General features: G+C 36.4%; 1 protein-coding gene across 19 annotated transcripts in view; it reads right to left on the bottom strand.

The window, feature by feature from the left end:
* Positions 1-17,232, bottom strand: part of Dlg1 (discs large MAGUK scaffold protein 1) — a 194,116-nt gene that overhangs the window by 142,619 nt on the left and 34,265 nt on the right. The gene's annotated exons all lie outside the window — the stretch shown is intronic.

A 17,232-nucleotide genomic window follows, 5' to 3' on the forward strand; every position in this document is an offset into this window, starting at 1 on the left:
GATTAAGGCATGTGCACTACCACTGGGCTAAAATATTTTTTTAAGGCGGTAGTGGTATATGCCTTAATCCCAGTACTCGGGAGGCAGAAGCTGGTAGATCTCTGTGAGTTCAAGGCAAGCTTTGTCTACAGAGTGAGCTCCAGGACAGCCACGGCTGACAGGGAAACCCTGTCTCAAAAAACAAAACAAAAAAAGAATTTAGGACATCCGGAAAACTTGATGTCCAACGACTGTGAAGCAGTCACACAGCTAACTTCCTAAGGGTCCTAAATTGAGGTGTCTGCCTAGTTTGCTTTGGGTTGTTTTGATAAAACATTGACCAAATCCAACTTAGTTTGAGAGGAGTTTATTTGGCTTACACCTCCACATCACAGTCCACCATTAAAGGAAATCAGGGCAGGAACTCATGCTAATTTGATGCATGAGCTGTGCATGGTACATGACCAAGGACAAGAGCACTAAAAAAAATGTCATTTGGGTACATAGTAGAGAGGCCACTGCTGCGAGGCACAATTCTTTGACATTTCTGTGTGTCCCGAGCTCTATGTCACATTGCATTACTGTATGAGCTGTGCCACTCACAGTAGGGTGGTCAGAAATTAATCTCAGGAAGCCTAAAAGGACCAAACACCCCCACTGTGATTTAGATCTGCTGGTGCTGCCCTGTGGCCTCCATCAAAGCCCATGTAAAGAGCTAGCTTCAAAAGGAAGGACAAAAGAAAAACCATCTGGGAAAAAATAAAAATATGGAAACTATACTTTTAAAAGTAAATTATTAAAAAAATTAAACCTTTTGTATATGTACAGTCTACGTATTATACTTATGAACTGGGAAAAAAGATTTTCCATTATTGTTTCAAGCTGTTTCTAACATGCTTTAACCAAAATTTACAGAACAATTCACTTCTCAAAAATGTCCTGCTTTGATTGTACATTTAATATTTTGATTTTATTTTACCAGAATGCTTTAAATAATAATTCTAAATTTATAAGAATACATCAGTGAAGATGTAACTCATACATTTGTAGTCTTAGGTGTATTTCTGTATATAGTCTGTATCAATATTATATCCTGCTTACTATTCCAACATTATTCTTTAAAAATTCTAACTATAAAGTTAAGCCTCCCACAAAATGCTAGTGAATCCAGTCTTTTTACTTTCAAAATACTTGGAAGTATTTCTTAGATTATTCAAGTATAACTTAGATGCTGTTTCAAACTATCTTTAATTATTATACATATGACCATTAGACATTTTCTACATAATATTTTCTTCACTTTCCCACTAGAGGGCCACCAAGATAGCCAAACAGTATTTTGTGGTGCTTCTTACAGAATTCTAACATGTTTTAAAGTAATAGGATTTAGAAGTATTCAGCATTTGCAAAGAACAGTAGACTAAGTGATATGCAATCTTTCAGAATGACCCTACAACAAAGTTAGCATTTTAAAGACATCTTATGAACCTCATAATATATAATCAGTTTAAATTAAAAAGAGAAAAATATTTTCCAGTGATTAAATCTTTACACTGAGAAAAACTACTTTTAATATTTAAAACCCTTCCCCAAAACCATTCCATTGTATGCAACACATGAAGAAAAGCCTGAAACACAGAGAAAACATAAATGTAGCCTGAGTGGTCTAAGCCATACAAAAGAATTTTCTTCTGGTTCATAATTTAATACCCAGTAAAAATGTTAAACATATCCATAAAAGCATTTTTCTTGTAAAACCATTTCCATTTGGTATTTCTGAAATATCACTAGAATTTTCTGACAGTACAAAGACTTTTTGAAATGAAGGAAAAACAAAAGGAACACTAAACCTCCCCAGCTAATTAGAAAAGTAATATATTCATTAATAATGGTTTAAAGAAAATACTTCAATATAACTTAGTCTCTTACCAATTTAGACATATTCATATCATAAACTGGAAAAACTCATAGTTCTTTAAAAACTAAGGAAAAATTTTTATTTTAAACAATTTCTAGGGCAAGCAAGATGGCTCAGCAGGTTAAGGATGCTTGCCTGCAAGTGTGGTGACCTGAGTTCAATCCCTAGAACCCACACAATAGGAGAATCTGCTCCTGCAAACTGTCCTCTCACCATGGCATGTTCGCTAACACATATACTAAACAAATATATGCAGGTTAAGAAATTAAGTATTTCAACTGGGCAGTGGTGGCGCATGCCTTTAATCCCAACACTCGGGAGGCAGAGGCAGGTGGATCTCTGTGAGTTCGAGGCCAGCCTGGTCTGCAAGAGCTAGTTTCAGGACAGGCTTCAAAGCTACAGAGAAACCCTGTCTCAGGAAGAAGAGAGAGAGAGAGAGAGAGAGAGAGAGAGAGAGAGAGAGAGACAGAGAGAGAGACAGAGAGAGACACAGAGAGAGAGACATTAAGTATTTCTTCATAATTAATTATTCCCAGAAACATATTTTTGTTAGGCTGGACAGTTCTTCCTATTTTCAATTGGTTTTAATCATGTGCTATTTTTAATTGGAGAAATTATGTAAATACATCACTTTAATTATTTTTTTAGATTTTATGTGCAAGAGTGTTCTGACTTTATGTATGTATGTGCACCGTATTTATTAATGTGCCCCACATTTATGATTGGTATCTGCAAAGGACAGAAGAGGGTCAGATTCTCTGGACCTGGGAGTTACAGATGAAGCCACAGTGTGTGCTGGGAACCAAACCTGGTTCTTCTGCAATAGCAACAAATGCTCTTAACTGTTGAGTCATCTGTCCAATCCCAATACATCACTTCTTTATGCCTTTTAATAAAGTTCTATGTCAGTGGTTCTCAACTTCCTAACACTGTGACACTTTAATACAGTTCTTCATGTTGTGGTGACCCCTGACTGTAAAATTATTTCCTTAACTGTAGTTTTGCTACTGTTATGAGCCTTAAAGTAAATAATCTGTTTTCTGATGGTCGTAGGTGACCCATGTGAGACTCAAAGGGGTCACAGTCTGAGAACTGCTATACTACATGAAGATCAAGATTTGCATTTGGGGGTTATTTCCTTTATGTAGAGTCCATCCATAAAGTAACAGAATACCAATTACACATGGTGAATAAGAGAGCGTGTTTTTTTACTTCATTTTGATAGAAGCTTTTTTCTCTACATAACCTAAGATCAATTTGTTTTAGAACTTATTTATTTGTTTGGTTTGGTTTTCGAGGCGGAGTCCTCTATTTAACAGTCCTGGCTGTCAAGGAACTCACGCTGACCTTGAACTCAGAGATCTGCCTGCCTCTGCTTCCCAAATGCTGGGATTAAAGGTGTACACCACACCATTGCCCACTGATTTGTTAGATTTTGTTTTGTTTCTTTTTTTGTTTGTTTGTTTTGTTTTTCAAGACTGGGTTTTCTCTGTAGCTTTGGAGCCTGTCCTGGAACTAGCTCTTATAGACTAGGCTGGCTGGCCTCAAACTCACAGAGATCTGCCTGCCTCAGCCTCCTGAGTGCTGGGATTAAAGGTGTGTGTCACCACCATGCAGCTAATTTAGAATTTTTAAAGGCCTATAATATTAGTTTAAATATTAAACCTATAACCATCGATTTCAACAAAATGTTATCAGATTTCATGCCCCATATTAAAGTAGTTTCATATATATTTAATTTTCCACAGGATTAGAAAATAAAAATGAAGCAAACAATCCTACATCAATGGAGAATGATGGCATTCCATATTAAGTTTTCATTAAAAGTAGAGCTTGGGGCTAGAGAGGTGGTTCAGTTATTAAAAACACTTGTTGCTCCCTTGGAGGCCCAAGCTGAATTTCCATCAGACACACAGGGAGACTTGCAACCACCTGTAACTTCAGCTCCAGAATCTGATGCCCTCGTTGGGCCTTTGAAGGCATCTGCACATGTGGCATACACATAAAGAAAACAAAAGTTGATTTCTTTAAAATTTTATTCATCTGTTTTATGTGTACGGGTGTTCTGCCAGCATGTATGTCTGCACCATATGTGCTTGGTGCCCATGGTGCTGGGTACCCTGTAACTGAAGTTATAGAAATGGTCGTGAGCTGCCATGTGGGTGCTGAAAATTGAACATGGGTCCTCTGGAAAAGCAAGTAGTGCTTTTAACCACAGTGCCATCTCTCCAGTCCACAATATAATAAAAGGTAATTTAAAAAAAATGAGCAGAGCTTTCTTATTACACCTTATCTGTGTTCAGAGCAGCTCTTGTGTAGGACACACAAAAGGCTGGGGATTTCCTGAAACAAATTAAAGCCAATCAACCAATATTACTTGAATTACAATTATTTATTTTCAGAAATACTACTAGATTTTAATATCAAATTCTTTACAAAGAACCATGGGGGAAAAAAAAACACCTGTGCAAACTCTCCTCACACCCAAACACTAAGGGCAACTTTTCTGTTGGTGCGTGCTACTTTGTAGGACACTGGGAAACAGCAGTTTGTATTTGATCCTAGCAGATATTGTTTTCTGACCCTGAGCACTTCAACCAATTCAGACTGAAATTCTACACAAACTTCCTTGGTCAATGCTGCCTGCTGACAGTTGTGAACATGTAACCAAAGCACTCTTTCCAAAATATGTACATTACATATTGCATTCTTCAGTTGGTTCTACCTCCACAGCTGAGATAAGGTCTGAACATATGATTGGTATTAAGATCCCAAAGACGGCTTTTTCTTATGTGCAAAAACTACTTCAGAATAATTACGATCAAATTCCTAGATTTCAGCATGTCTTTGTCAAGGCCCCTAAATTAAGTTTAATCAAGCATGGGAGCCACCACAGGCCCAACCTGCTGCAGCTAACGAGTATGAAACAGTTTCTCTAGTTCTAGTTTTTTTTTAATTATTATTAAGTATACAGTATTCTGTTTGCATGTCTGCCTGCAGGCCAGAAGAGGGCACCAGATCTCATTATGGAAGGTTGTGAGCCTCCATATGGTTGCTGGGGACTGAACTCAGGGCCTCTGAAGAGCAGTCAGTGCTCTTAACCAGCCCAATTTCTCTAGTTTTTATATACAAGTGGGATTTGTATCACTAACCATGTAGAGTGTGAGTAATAGGCCTTCAAAAAAACTATAACCTGGCACATTTGCTTAAAGTACATCACTTGGCATGTTGTCTACCAGAATAATGTCATGTAAAGTTCAGATAAACTTCAGCCAAAAAATTCAGCCAAAGATCTTCATAATGGACTTAACTTAGTGAGCTGTTTTTAAGGTAATATAAACAAGTAACACTTCAATTACAATGCTGCGTTATAATCACTTTAATAATTAAGAACTCCAGTTGTTCTTACTTGGTTTTTTAAAAATAAAATAAAGGAAATTAATTTATAGTCAAAATTTATCAACACTTAAAGCTGCAGACAGTATGAGAAATAGAAATTTGTGGCTTAATGAGCTAATCTGATTTTAACATACTAGTATCACTAGTATATTCTGTCAAACAATGAGTTTCAAACAGCCTAAGGAAAGTATTAACAAGAACAGTCCCAGGTATCAACAACAGCTACTTTATGTATTACTTATCAGACATTGTACAAAGTGCTCTACATGTACAATGCACAATGTAAAGCACATTAGAAAGGCTTTTTAAGCCTGAATATGCACAATCTTTCAATACTGTAAGAAGAAAAGGCTACTCGGTATTATCTGAGAAAAACTAGATGACTAATATCTAACCTAAGAAAGACAGAAAACAGCTGGAAATCACTGCTGATAGAACACAAAATTAAACTTGTGATTGCCTCACATGGCAGGAATAAATACACTGGAAACAAACTTGGGTGCTTTGGTTATCAGACTATTCAAACAATGGACTCCAAGAAATTAGAATTTTCCCAGGAATCTCCTGAAGCACTTGGGGGATGGTCTAGTTTGTCAGAAGAAGAACTTGTCTCCTCGAGGAAGAATCACAAAGTAAGATGCTGCATATCATGAGGATAAGGGAAATCCTCAGAAATGTAGATCAGGGCCACTGACAAGGGGTAAAGTCAAAGGATAAACAAAATTGTTCTTAGTAATAAAGAGTAAAGCAAAACCAAAGTCATTACCAAATTATAGGCAAGACAAAAGAGAATCCAGAAAAGCTGGAGAGAGGTAAGGTTAAATACAGCACAGAAATGGTGTACATTAATACAGACACCAAGAGCTGAAGAACAATAGCAAGAATGTGATTGGTTATAAAAAAAAATACTATTAAAAGGTTGGCGAATAGAAGTGCTCATTAGCTGTGACAAGAGAAAAACTGTCAGCTACTTAATAAAGCAGATTAAATGGAGTGTTAAGAGTGGAATAAAGTCAATTGAAGAGTTACTATAAGGTAAGAAAGTGGTAACAGGCTATGTAGATAATTTTTAAAGAAATAATCTATGATGGTTTGCAGAGAAGAGAGATAGATGGGTGATCCAAACTTTTAAGTTGAGAATGGGTATTTTTCACACTGAAGAAAAATTACAATAAGTATTAGTATCATGTGTGTATATATACAACACAAAATTCATTTGTTTCATAAATACCTTATATACATGATCTAAAAAGAAAGGTCTACAATAGGTTTAATGTACCACAATTCTGACTGTAACCTATCAAATGCAGTCAAATGTGGAATTTTCTGCAGGTGGGGTCATGTCAGGGCTCCAAGTTTTTGGAGAGTATTTCAGATCTTCTAATAAAAGATATTTAGCTTATATTATAGTTTTTATGTTAGTTTATAAGTTCATAAATCCGTTCTATAAAATTTAAGAACTATTACATTTAAAGGCACCATTGTTAATTTATGCTTTGGGATACATTAACCGAGAAGTTATAATCTCAGTGCAACAGTAAAAAGGGATGGGGCACAACTGTCAAAAAGCAACTGTTGTGTGTTTCCCAGGGTAAATTGTTTAAGTTAAAAACAGTGTGTTGTAACTTTTGGATGTTGAAAGTAATTTTCATGGCAACCACAAATATGATGTGGAACATACATAAGAGGGGATAAGAAAGAAATGTAAATGTCCTGTGTAAAATTATTCAAACACAGCAGAGAGCAATGCAGGAAATGAAGAACAAGACTGTCACAAAATATACAAGAACTAAATCTCAAAGTGGGAAGAGAGCCTCCAGAGTTAGCTGATCTCTCATCCTCAAATGCAAGCAGAAAGCAAAGAAAGCAATGGGAAGAAGGGTGAGGCTTTCAACTCTCAAAGTGCACCCTCAGTGGTACACTTCCTTCAGCAAGGCCATACCTCCGAAATAAGAGGAGGAATTTTTTATTCAAATGATCACAGTGAGGAATGGAGAATCGGTGAACTGCCTACTTCACAAACATGAGGATCTGAACACAGATTCCCAGCGACCACATAAAAGTGAAGTACGGTCATGTACATCTAAACCCTAGATAGGGCTAGGGAGAGCCAGGGAGATCCCAGAGCTCACTGGTCAGCAATCTAGCCAAGTAGTGAGTCAGTCAGAGAACTGTTTCAAAAGATAGAGAGTGATAGTGAAAGGCTCCTAATGTCAACTTCTGGCCTTCGTGTGGTCTGTGTGTGTGCATTCGCGCATGTGAAATACATACAAACATATACATGGGGGAAGACAACAACCTAGTTTCAAAACTTTTCAGAACTACAGTACTCAAAGCAATGGTACTAAAGACAGATATCTAAACAGTATAATACAAAAGGTCCACATTAAACTCTTAAATACATGGTCAAATAATTTTTTTTTTACAAGAGTATCAAAATCATTCAATTAGAACAGGCAGTCAGTTTTCCACCTGTAATGGTAAAGTGTAGCGACACATCCACATGTTAAGACAAAAAAAAATGGAATTGGACTTTTTCCTAATACCATATAAAAATCTTGAAACTCCCACTGACAAAGGACCAAACATAAAATATAAAATGCTGAGAAACTCAATGTTCCTTAGATATGTCAAGAAAAGAAAAGCAGATAAATTGGATCTCATGAAGAATATGGTCAACCTTTCAAAAGCAAATTTAAAGAATGGGAGGGTGGTCATGGAGGCACCTTTAATTCCAGCACTCAAGGGGCAGAGGCAGGCTGATCTCTATGAGCTCCAGGCCACCCTGGTCTACAGAGTTACAGACCAGCCAGAGTCAACAAAACAATAACAACAACAACAACAAAACAAAAACAAGAGAAAGGCCCTGTAAATCACACATCTAGTAAAGAGTCAATACCTAGAATACAAAGACCTTCCAGTGTCCAATAACAAAATTTAATTCAAGATTTCCAAAATAGAGCAAATGCAAATGATTTCATTCTTCTGTCAAGACACACTTTCATGACCATGGCAAAGACACAGTGCCAACTCTTTCAACCAGTTAGAATTCTTGGTGAGGACTTACTGCCCATAGTTTGCCAGTCTTGTCTCCCACATTCATTTTATACACAGTATAGGGCTTTATTTGTAGAAGGTACTCTATAAAACAATATTAAAAGCAATCTTGAAACTTATTTCTCATCTTTTTATTTTACAGTGAAAACTATAAAATAGTTCGCTCAACATTATTTTTAAAGAAATGTTTCCTTTTAGATCTTAAACAAGGACCTCACACTTAAGATTAAGTAATGGTTTACTTATTAAATTTTCAAAGATAAAGTAAAACAATTATTGCTTTAGAAAATCCTTACATATGGTTTGCTTATAGGTAATCAACGTAACACTCTGAGTCACACAAGCAAAGGATGATAGATGTAGCAACTACTTTAAGGTCACCACATGAAATGCAAAGCTGTAACTACGCAAAAGCTTGTTTCATCGTCAAGCTTTTCATAAGCCAATATGAGAAAGACATACTTCCTGGAAATCAATATTAATTGTAATAAAATAATCAAATCATCACAATAACAATTTATAGTATCAAAAAATCTAGTGGCATAATAAATACTGAACAGTTACCCTAGTATAGGCTTATGAAAATTTTTTGGTGTGGCAGTAGAGCATTAGGTAACACTAGAGGGCAGCATTTCTATTCATTTTAACTTTAAGAAATCTGAACTCTTTAAAGTTCACAGCCTTTCAAAGCTCTTGCTGAGATGCAATTTTAACATAACTCATTACAAGTACAAGTTGCCTGGTGTATTTATGAAGGCTTTGCCCACGTGACTCAAATTTGATATTCATAATTTTCAAGGAGGTAAAGCAAAAATAATGTTGCAACTAATTATTAATATTTCATCAGTTACCCAGTTAAAATAAATACTTGCTGAATACCCACTGGAATCACAAATAATCCCCACAAAAACAAATTTCTTAGCTGGGTCATGGTGGCATAAGCCTTTAATCCCAGCACTCAAGAGACAAGCAGATCTCTGTGAGTTCAAGGTCAGCCTGGTCTACAAGAGCTAGTTCCATGACAGGCTCCAAAGCTACAGAGAAACCCTCTGCTTGAAAAACTTAAAAAAAAAGGCATTTCTGCTTTCCTATCCACACAGGATACTTACATACTAATACCCAGAAGTACTTATCATAACCCTAAACCTTTAACAACTACCAACTGGAGACTTGGAACTGACACAGAGTGCCAGGCTTAGCTGGTTCTAAGATGTAAAATAAGAGACAAGGAGCTCACAGAGCAAAAACAGGCATGAGTAGAGCGACTTTAGATCTCACCTTTTTCTTTAAACTGTTGTTACTTTAAGTTCAAATCTGTTCCAGAGAACCCGAGTTCAATTCCCAGCACCCAAATGGCAGCTCACAACTGACTGTAACTCCAGTTCCAGGAAATCGTGACACCCTCACACAAATACAAACACAGGCAAAACACCAACGCACATAGATAAATTAAAAAATAAAAAGAGACAGAAATTATAAAAGTCCAGAAAAAGAATTATTCAGAAAAGACTTCTCCACCCAGCCAGGAGACTTATTTTCTATCTAGTAAAAGTTACTGTTACCACGCACTAGTCACTGTTTCACAGTTGGCAGGTTTTAGTTCAACTCATCTCTAACAGGTTGTAAAGAAGGTACCATTATCTTATCTAAACAGGAAACTAAAACCCAGGAGAAATAATAAGCAACTGGCCTCACAATCAGTAATTTAAGAGGAATTTTAAAATAAGAGGCAGAATAAGAAAAAGCCTTGCTTATGCATTTGAAATTCTTTATAAAAGGATGAACAGAAAATAAAGGCAGTGCTTCAAAACAATGTCTCTTATTTCAATCAGAAGATTCTAAATAAGACACGTCCATATACACTATTAGATACTAAAAATTAAGAAAAAGGTGAAATGAGAAATGCCATATACTACAGGTACCATACATCTTTAATCCCAGATTAATACACAGGCAGGGAGATATCTGTGAACCACTCTGGTTACTTAGTGAGTTCCAGGCCAGAGCTAAATAGTCAAACCCTATCAAGAAAACCCCAAACCAAACAACAAAAACTGGAAAGTTCAAAATGACCCAAGAATAACAATGAATCTTTTTAAATGTAAACAATTTAGTGGAAACATATTCAATATACATTATGGTGTTCAACAGTCTGACGGTAATTAAACTGTGAGACATTTAACACTATGTACCAATACACTAAAAATGTTTACCATTTACATTACAAATTCATTACCAAAAGAATCATGATTATGCTCAGATTTAGCAGCAAGTTAATCATTTTTAAGTAAAAAAAACAACACAAAACAAAAATGCTGATTAATTATAAAACGTCCAAAGAATGAAATCATTATGAATGTTACAGGAAAACATCCAACCGCATGTTAAAGATTTTCAAAATGCACTGAACACAAATTCCCACCCATCTCCAATCCCTTAGTCACACCAATAACAAGAACTGATCACAATATGTCTGCCTACAACTGCATATCAGAATCCTTAATACAACTGCTGCTCGGGATGTAGCTCATTAGCAGAGCACCTGATCAGCAGTTATCTGACAGCAACCAGTAATAAATGGTTATATGAAGGCTGGGAGCAGTGGCAGGTGGATCTCTGTGAGTTTGAGGAGGCCAGCCAGGTTTGCATAGTGAGTTCCATAGCCAGAACTACACACAGTTGAGACCCTGCCCCATCCCCACCTCAAAAAGGGAAAAAGTTGGTTTTGGTCAAAGGATAGATTATGATCTTTTAAACTAGTAAAGTCATGATGCAAAGGGCAAAAACAACTTAGGAAAACAGGTAAAACATGTCTTTAATTCACCTCTCGTTTTGTGTCCTATTAACAAAAAGGAACCCCGGGGACTCCAATTAGAGTAATTTAAAACCCAGCTTCTCAGAACTAGGAAAACTACAGTAGTTTATTTTTTTTTTAATACAGGTTTTTTACTATGGGGGGAGCACATGCCATGGCATACATGGAGAGGTTAGAAGACAACTTTAAGAATTAGCTGTCTCCTACTATGGGTTTTGGAGATCCAACTCAGGTGGTCAAGTCTGCATGGCAAGAGCTTTTTACCTGCTGAGTCATTTCCCTGGCCCTACAGAACCTTCTTAGAACTATGTCATGCTGGCATGTGGAAAGATATATAGAGATGAGTTTACCCAGCTTTTCTGCCTCTCTGAACTAGGCAAGAGACATTCCCAAGGACAGCATGCTACTTCTTTAGAGTTTCTCAGTAGCAAAATGCTTAATGAATTTAATAAACTGAGTACAAATTTTGTATAGAAAAATGAACAAAGCTAGCTGTAATGGCGCACACTTGGAAACCCAGAACTTAAGAAGGTAAAGACAGGAGGAGGACCAGGAAGCCAAGGTCAGCACATCAGATACATAAGCATCCAAGACCAGTCTGTTCTATATGAGGCCTTTTCTCAAACGAATAAGTAAGATTTTAAGCAGAGCTCTAAAACAGAGAAGCAACAAGAAACTTTATCAGATTCTAAATCATACTATTTAAAGCTTCAATTAGTAGACCACCGTCAAGCTGGTTCATAAACAGACCAGTGAAATAAATTGAATACCCAGAAACAGACCCAAAGACATGGGAACTTACTGGGTGAAACTTCAATTCAGTGGGTGGAGGTAAATAGGGACTTTTAAAGAAATGACATGAACAAATGAGTAACAATTTAGAAAACAATCTTTCACTGAGAAGCGGGGACTGAGTAACACTGTGAGTAAAGACACATGACAACGTGCATGCGTGCGTGCATGGGGAAGGGTTAAAAACTTGCAACCGACCTTACAGAGAAAGGTTAATTTCTGATAATTAAAAAAGTTCTTACAAAATACAAAGAAAAGGGCTATCCCTCCAAATAATACATTACAATAAACCTTAATTAAACACATCAGAGAAATGCAAATTAAAATTTCACTTTATGTTAAGTAGGGTGGCGCAGGCCTTTAATCCCAGCACTTTGGAGGCAGAGGAAGGCTGATCTCTTTGAGTTCGAAGAGTCTGGTCTACAGAGCGAGTTCTAGGAATAACCAGGGCTGTTACAGAGAAACCCCGTCTCTCACAGAACACTACTCACCCATCAAAAGTAAAAATTATTCACTTATATACTGCTAATAAAAATGCAAAATGGCACAATCCCTATGAAATTATGTAACAAAAGTACCAAGATTAAGGAGCATTTTTCTCTGAACCAGCAATGCCACACATACAGAGACTGTTACAAATACAAAATGACAAAGCTGTTTACTGAAGCATTCTTCTTAACAGTGAAAGAGTAAAGAGAATCTTTCTGTTCACTAAAAGAATTTATAATTGTTTCAGCTCATTTGGGTTGCTAGAATACAATATACTACAGACTAAGCAATCAATAAGGAACTGAACTGAATTTCCTTTGTGTCTTGAACATCAGGACAGGTATCTGATGCAGACAAGAAGCAACCTCCAGCAGAAGAACACTGTATCCTCCTTGCTTCAGAAAGGGTAGAAAGACAATAAGGAATCCTTCAGTCTGGGGCCTTTTCATCAGGATACTATCTTCATGAGGTCAAAGCACTCATGACAACCATTTCTCAGAAGCCACAACTCTCAACACCTACACATTGTATGAATTCATTTTTAACATGAAACGGGGGATGATACCATCATTTGAGCATGAAGTTCTACTGAACAATGTTGAAGTTGCTGACATTTTGCAGTCAGAGATACTGAAGTACTAAAATGAGAAAGGATTCTGCTTCCCAAATCTAGTATAACCCAGAAATAAATACAGTTGCATAGTCAATGGATGATTAGGGTATTTAAGTGAGGAGAAGCCAAATAAGTAGCAACAAAAAAAATGATACAGTGGAAGGGCTGGAGAGACGGATCAGTGGTTAAGAGCAGTGGCTGCTCTTCCAGGTCCCAGGTTCAACTCCCAGCACCCACACGGCAGCTCACAAATGTCTGTAACTCCAGTTCCAGGGGATCTGACATCCTCACAGACATACATGCAGAAAAACACAACGCACATACAAATAAAAATAAAACAATAATTTTTAAGAGACATGTGTGGGAAAAACAGCAAGAAAACCTACTTTCTGGATCATTCTGAATTCATTATTTAAAAAAAAAGATACAGAACAATAAGTGATCTTTAATATTTTATCTTATGTGTGTTGGTGTTTTGCCTGTACGTATGTCTGAGCCCTACCTGTGTGCCTGGTGTCCATGAGGCCAGAAAAGGTTATTGGTTCCCCTGGAACTGGGGTTACAAACAGTTGTGAGTCCCCATATGGGTGCTGAAAATTGAACCCAAATCTTTGGAAGAGCAACCAGAGTTCTTACCACTAAGCTAACCCTCCAGGCCCAATAAATAAATTTTTAATGAGTTTTCTGAAATATCCATATGTGCATTACAAAGCAAAACAATTTTTTAGGTCTCAAGTTTGGGTTTTATGGACCAAAGATCCATCCGTAACATATTATACTGAGTACCTACTATGTACTAAACACTGGATCAGGCAGAGATACTACAGAAAACTAAACAGTGCTTTTATAATACTTTCAATACAATGAGAAGAACACAGTAATAACAAATATAAATGCATGGTACACTACATATTAGAAAGGAAAAATGAGGCATACTTTGATAGGAACTACATCACTTCCCTGATGAAGTGATCCATCAAGTGGAGTCAGAAGGATATGATCTAAGAGCAGAAGCTTGGAAACTGTCATGGACAAATACTCAAAGATGAAGGAAACACCTCAGAGGAACTGAAAAAAGCCCTATTAACAAAAATAATGGAAACCTAGTATAGTTCTTAAAGCAAACATATTGCCAATTCCTTAATTAGAAAAAAATCCAAAAAATATACATAATAAAATATTAATATTTACATCTTATATATTAATATCTAATAACATACAATAAAATTACATATAACATATATATGTATATATCAAACTGTCCTGATAGCACCTAATATGATCTACAAGTTTTGACAGATTAAATATTAACAACTGGGGTTGGTAAGATCACTCAGCAGTTCAGAGTATTATCTGAGCTTCCAGACAATCTGGGTTCAATTCCCAACATCTGGATAGTAAACAACTCTCTGTGCTTCCAGTTCCAGAGTGTCCAATACCCTCTTCTGGCCTCCTTAGGCACTCACTGCATGCACATGGCACACAGACACACATGCAAGGAAAAAACTATTATGCATAAATTAAAATTAAATCTTAAAAAAATAAATATTAGCAACTGGCACTGAGTCTTGAGCTGGAGAGTTACTTTCTCCTTCCTAGCCTTAATTAAGAACCTAAGCAAGATGCCTCCTTTTTTTAAAAAAAAAGTTTTTTGAGACAGGGTTTCCCTGTGTAACAGTCCTAGCTATCCTGGAACTAGCTCTGGTAGACCAGGCTGGTCTCGAATTTACAGGGATTCACCTGCCTCTGCCTCCCGAGTGCTGGGATTAAAGGCGTGTGCCACCACCGCCCAGCCGCAAGATACCTCTTTTTTAGCTCTATCTTGTCAACTATCAGTCTATTAAATGACCCTAAGAAGACAGAGAAGAGTTTTTCCCTGTATATGATCAAAAATTAGTTAACAAAGGGTAGGAAAAGGTATGATCCTACTATAAGAACTTTTGATACTAAAGTTATACCTATTAGCTCCCCTCCTTTCCTTTTTCTTCACAGAAGTTACAAATCAGATAAAATGCACTACAATAAAGAATATATATGCCCTTAGCTGCAATGTGTGTGTGTGTGTGTGTGTATGCAGCACTTTACTGCTACTATAAAAAAAAAAGCTTCTTAGCAGCATTCCCAAAGCACTACTTAGATCTAGTGTGCTTACAATTAACTTTCCTACAATGATAACGAACCTCCTAAAACTATTTTTCTCTACCTAGTCTCTCATATTAGCTTTACACTGATCTATTTATAAAGTGGCTAGTTGGGAACCTAAGAATTCTCAAGGAGAAAATTAAATGTTTTCTAAGACATTACACAGGAAACACAAGAAAATACTGTATTCAAGCAGATTAAATAACATGTAATCTATATTAGTACAAGTAAAAACAACTAAAAATACCAGAATATTAATGTTTCTTCCTTTTGAAAAGTGTTTAAACCCAAAACATTAAAAAAAAAAAAACTCAAGAAGAAAGTATACTTTCAAACCCACCACATTTCTGTTTCAAATGTATTAATCAGGGCTGGGTATGTAGCTCAGTGGTAGAGCACTTGCCTGGTATACACATGGTCCCAGGTATAATTCCCAGCATTGGGAGGGGGAAACCAACTTAGCTCCTTTTAAGGAATGCATTAATCAGAAAAAGAATGTATGGCTATTTAAAACTGTCTTAAATTAGTAAATGCCAATTATACTACTGTAGATGGAGGCCAAGATTCAGCAGCTCAATAACAGTGAAGATTTAGTCATCCCATCTCACAACCTAGTCATTTGAAAGCGTTTTAAAATAACAGTCTTCATTGTGAAGAACATATAGTTATTATAGTTGGGAGGGGGACTCAAAAACTAATCATCATTGCTTTAGCTCAACCCACATGCCTGTTCTTAAGGGTATCCATGGTAGCAATGATGCAACATGCCTACCTAGTTCACTGTGCCTACACAAGTGGGAGATAGGGGAGGCGGATGATGAAAAAAATTTTACTTAAGGAGTTTTAGTATTAACACGATAGAATTATATCAACTACATTGTCAGATTTTAAAAACCACAAAGCTCTCCAAAAATTATAAAGGCAGGGAGGTAAGAAGGGGGAATAGGATGCACTGAAGTCTTTAGGTAAAGTGGAAAAAAAATGTTCATCTTGCTGTAGTAATTGCTTAAAAATGTTCAAAGGGTTTATTTCTAACCACAGAATAAGTGATTCTAAATTAGAATTTTCAAAACTACAAATAATGTTTTATGCTTCCTAATTTCCAACCTACATATCTTCCTATTTTTGTTTTCACAGTTACATAATTATAAATATTTTAAGGACAGTGATTATATCCAACGTTTTTTACGCAATAAAAATGTTATTTTGCTTTAAAAAAAAGGAGGGTAAATGCAAAATAAATCTAAATCTATAAAATAAAGAGAAATTAATTAAATGTAATTATACAAGGTAATTCACAGGAGAAAGCCAAACATAAGTGTCAAAAAATCAAAAACAAAAAATTTGAAAGGAAAACACAACCAAGCAACCAACCAAACCTGTTTTCAGGAGTATGTGTCTCTTAAACACTCTTTGGGGATACTTCAATAACGCAGTTTACTTCCATCCTGGAGAAGCCCACCCTCTTAGCACAGAGGACAAGCCCACATCACGGGCACACTGCATCTGATCACAGACTACTATCTGAACCACAGCTCTGCATGCCGTAATAAAACAAAGTCAATGCCATCAGTTTTCCCACTTTCCTTTTTCTGAGAACTAATTTATTGCACAAAAATAATCATGGCTTGCTTTCAGAAATAATACTTTTGCTTCTTCCTTTACTACTGAACATAATCTTAAAATTTCAACAATTGTGTCTAAAAATCACTGAGGCATTAGTGTGTAGAAACAAAAACTAAAATGCAGTTTTGAAAACCCAAATGTAAAGTTTAAATGTAAGCACCTGAAATTATAACCACACAGTCACCCAAGGACCACAAACTGGTGCTTAGAAATCAAAGTTGTCTGCTTGGAGACTAAGTGAGCCATGCTGGACTCAGGACAAAAAGCAAAGCAGGCTTTAAAAGTATTTCAAGAAGTGCTGAGCAAGTCTACGGTTCTCAGGTCAGACCAGTATCTACCTAACAACACAGTGAGAACCCGACTGTTTAAAAAGAATAGTCCAGAAACTGTAGGCAAAACGAG

The sequence above is a fragment of the Myodes glareolus genome, chromosome 2 (genome assembly GCF_982192425.1).
Source record: "Myodes glareolus chromosome 2, mMyoGla1.1, whole genome shotgun sequence".
In the NCBI taxonomy this organism is placed as follows: domain Eukaryota; kingdom Metazoa; phylum Chordata; class Mammalia; order Rodentia; family Cricetidae; genus Myodes; species Myodes glareolus.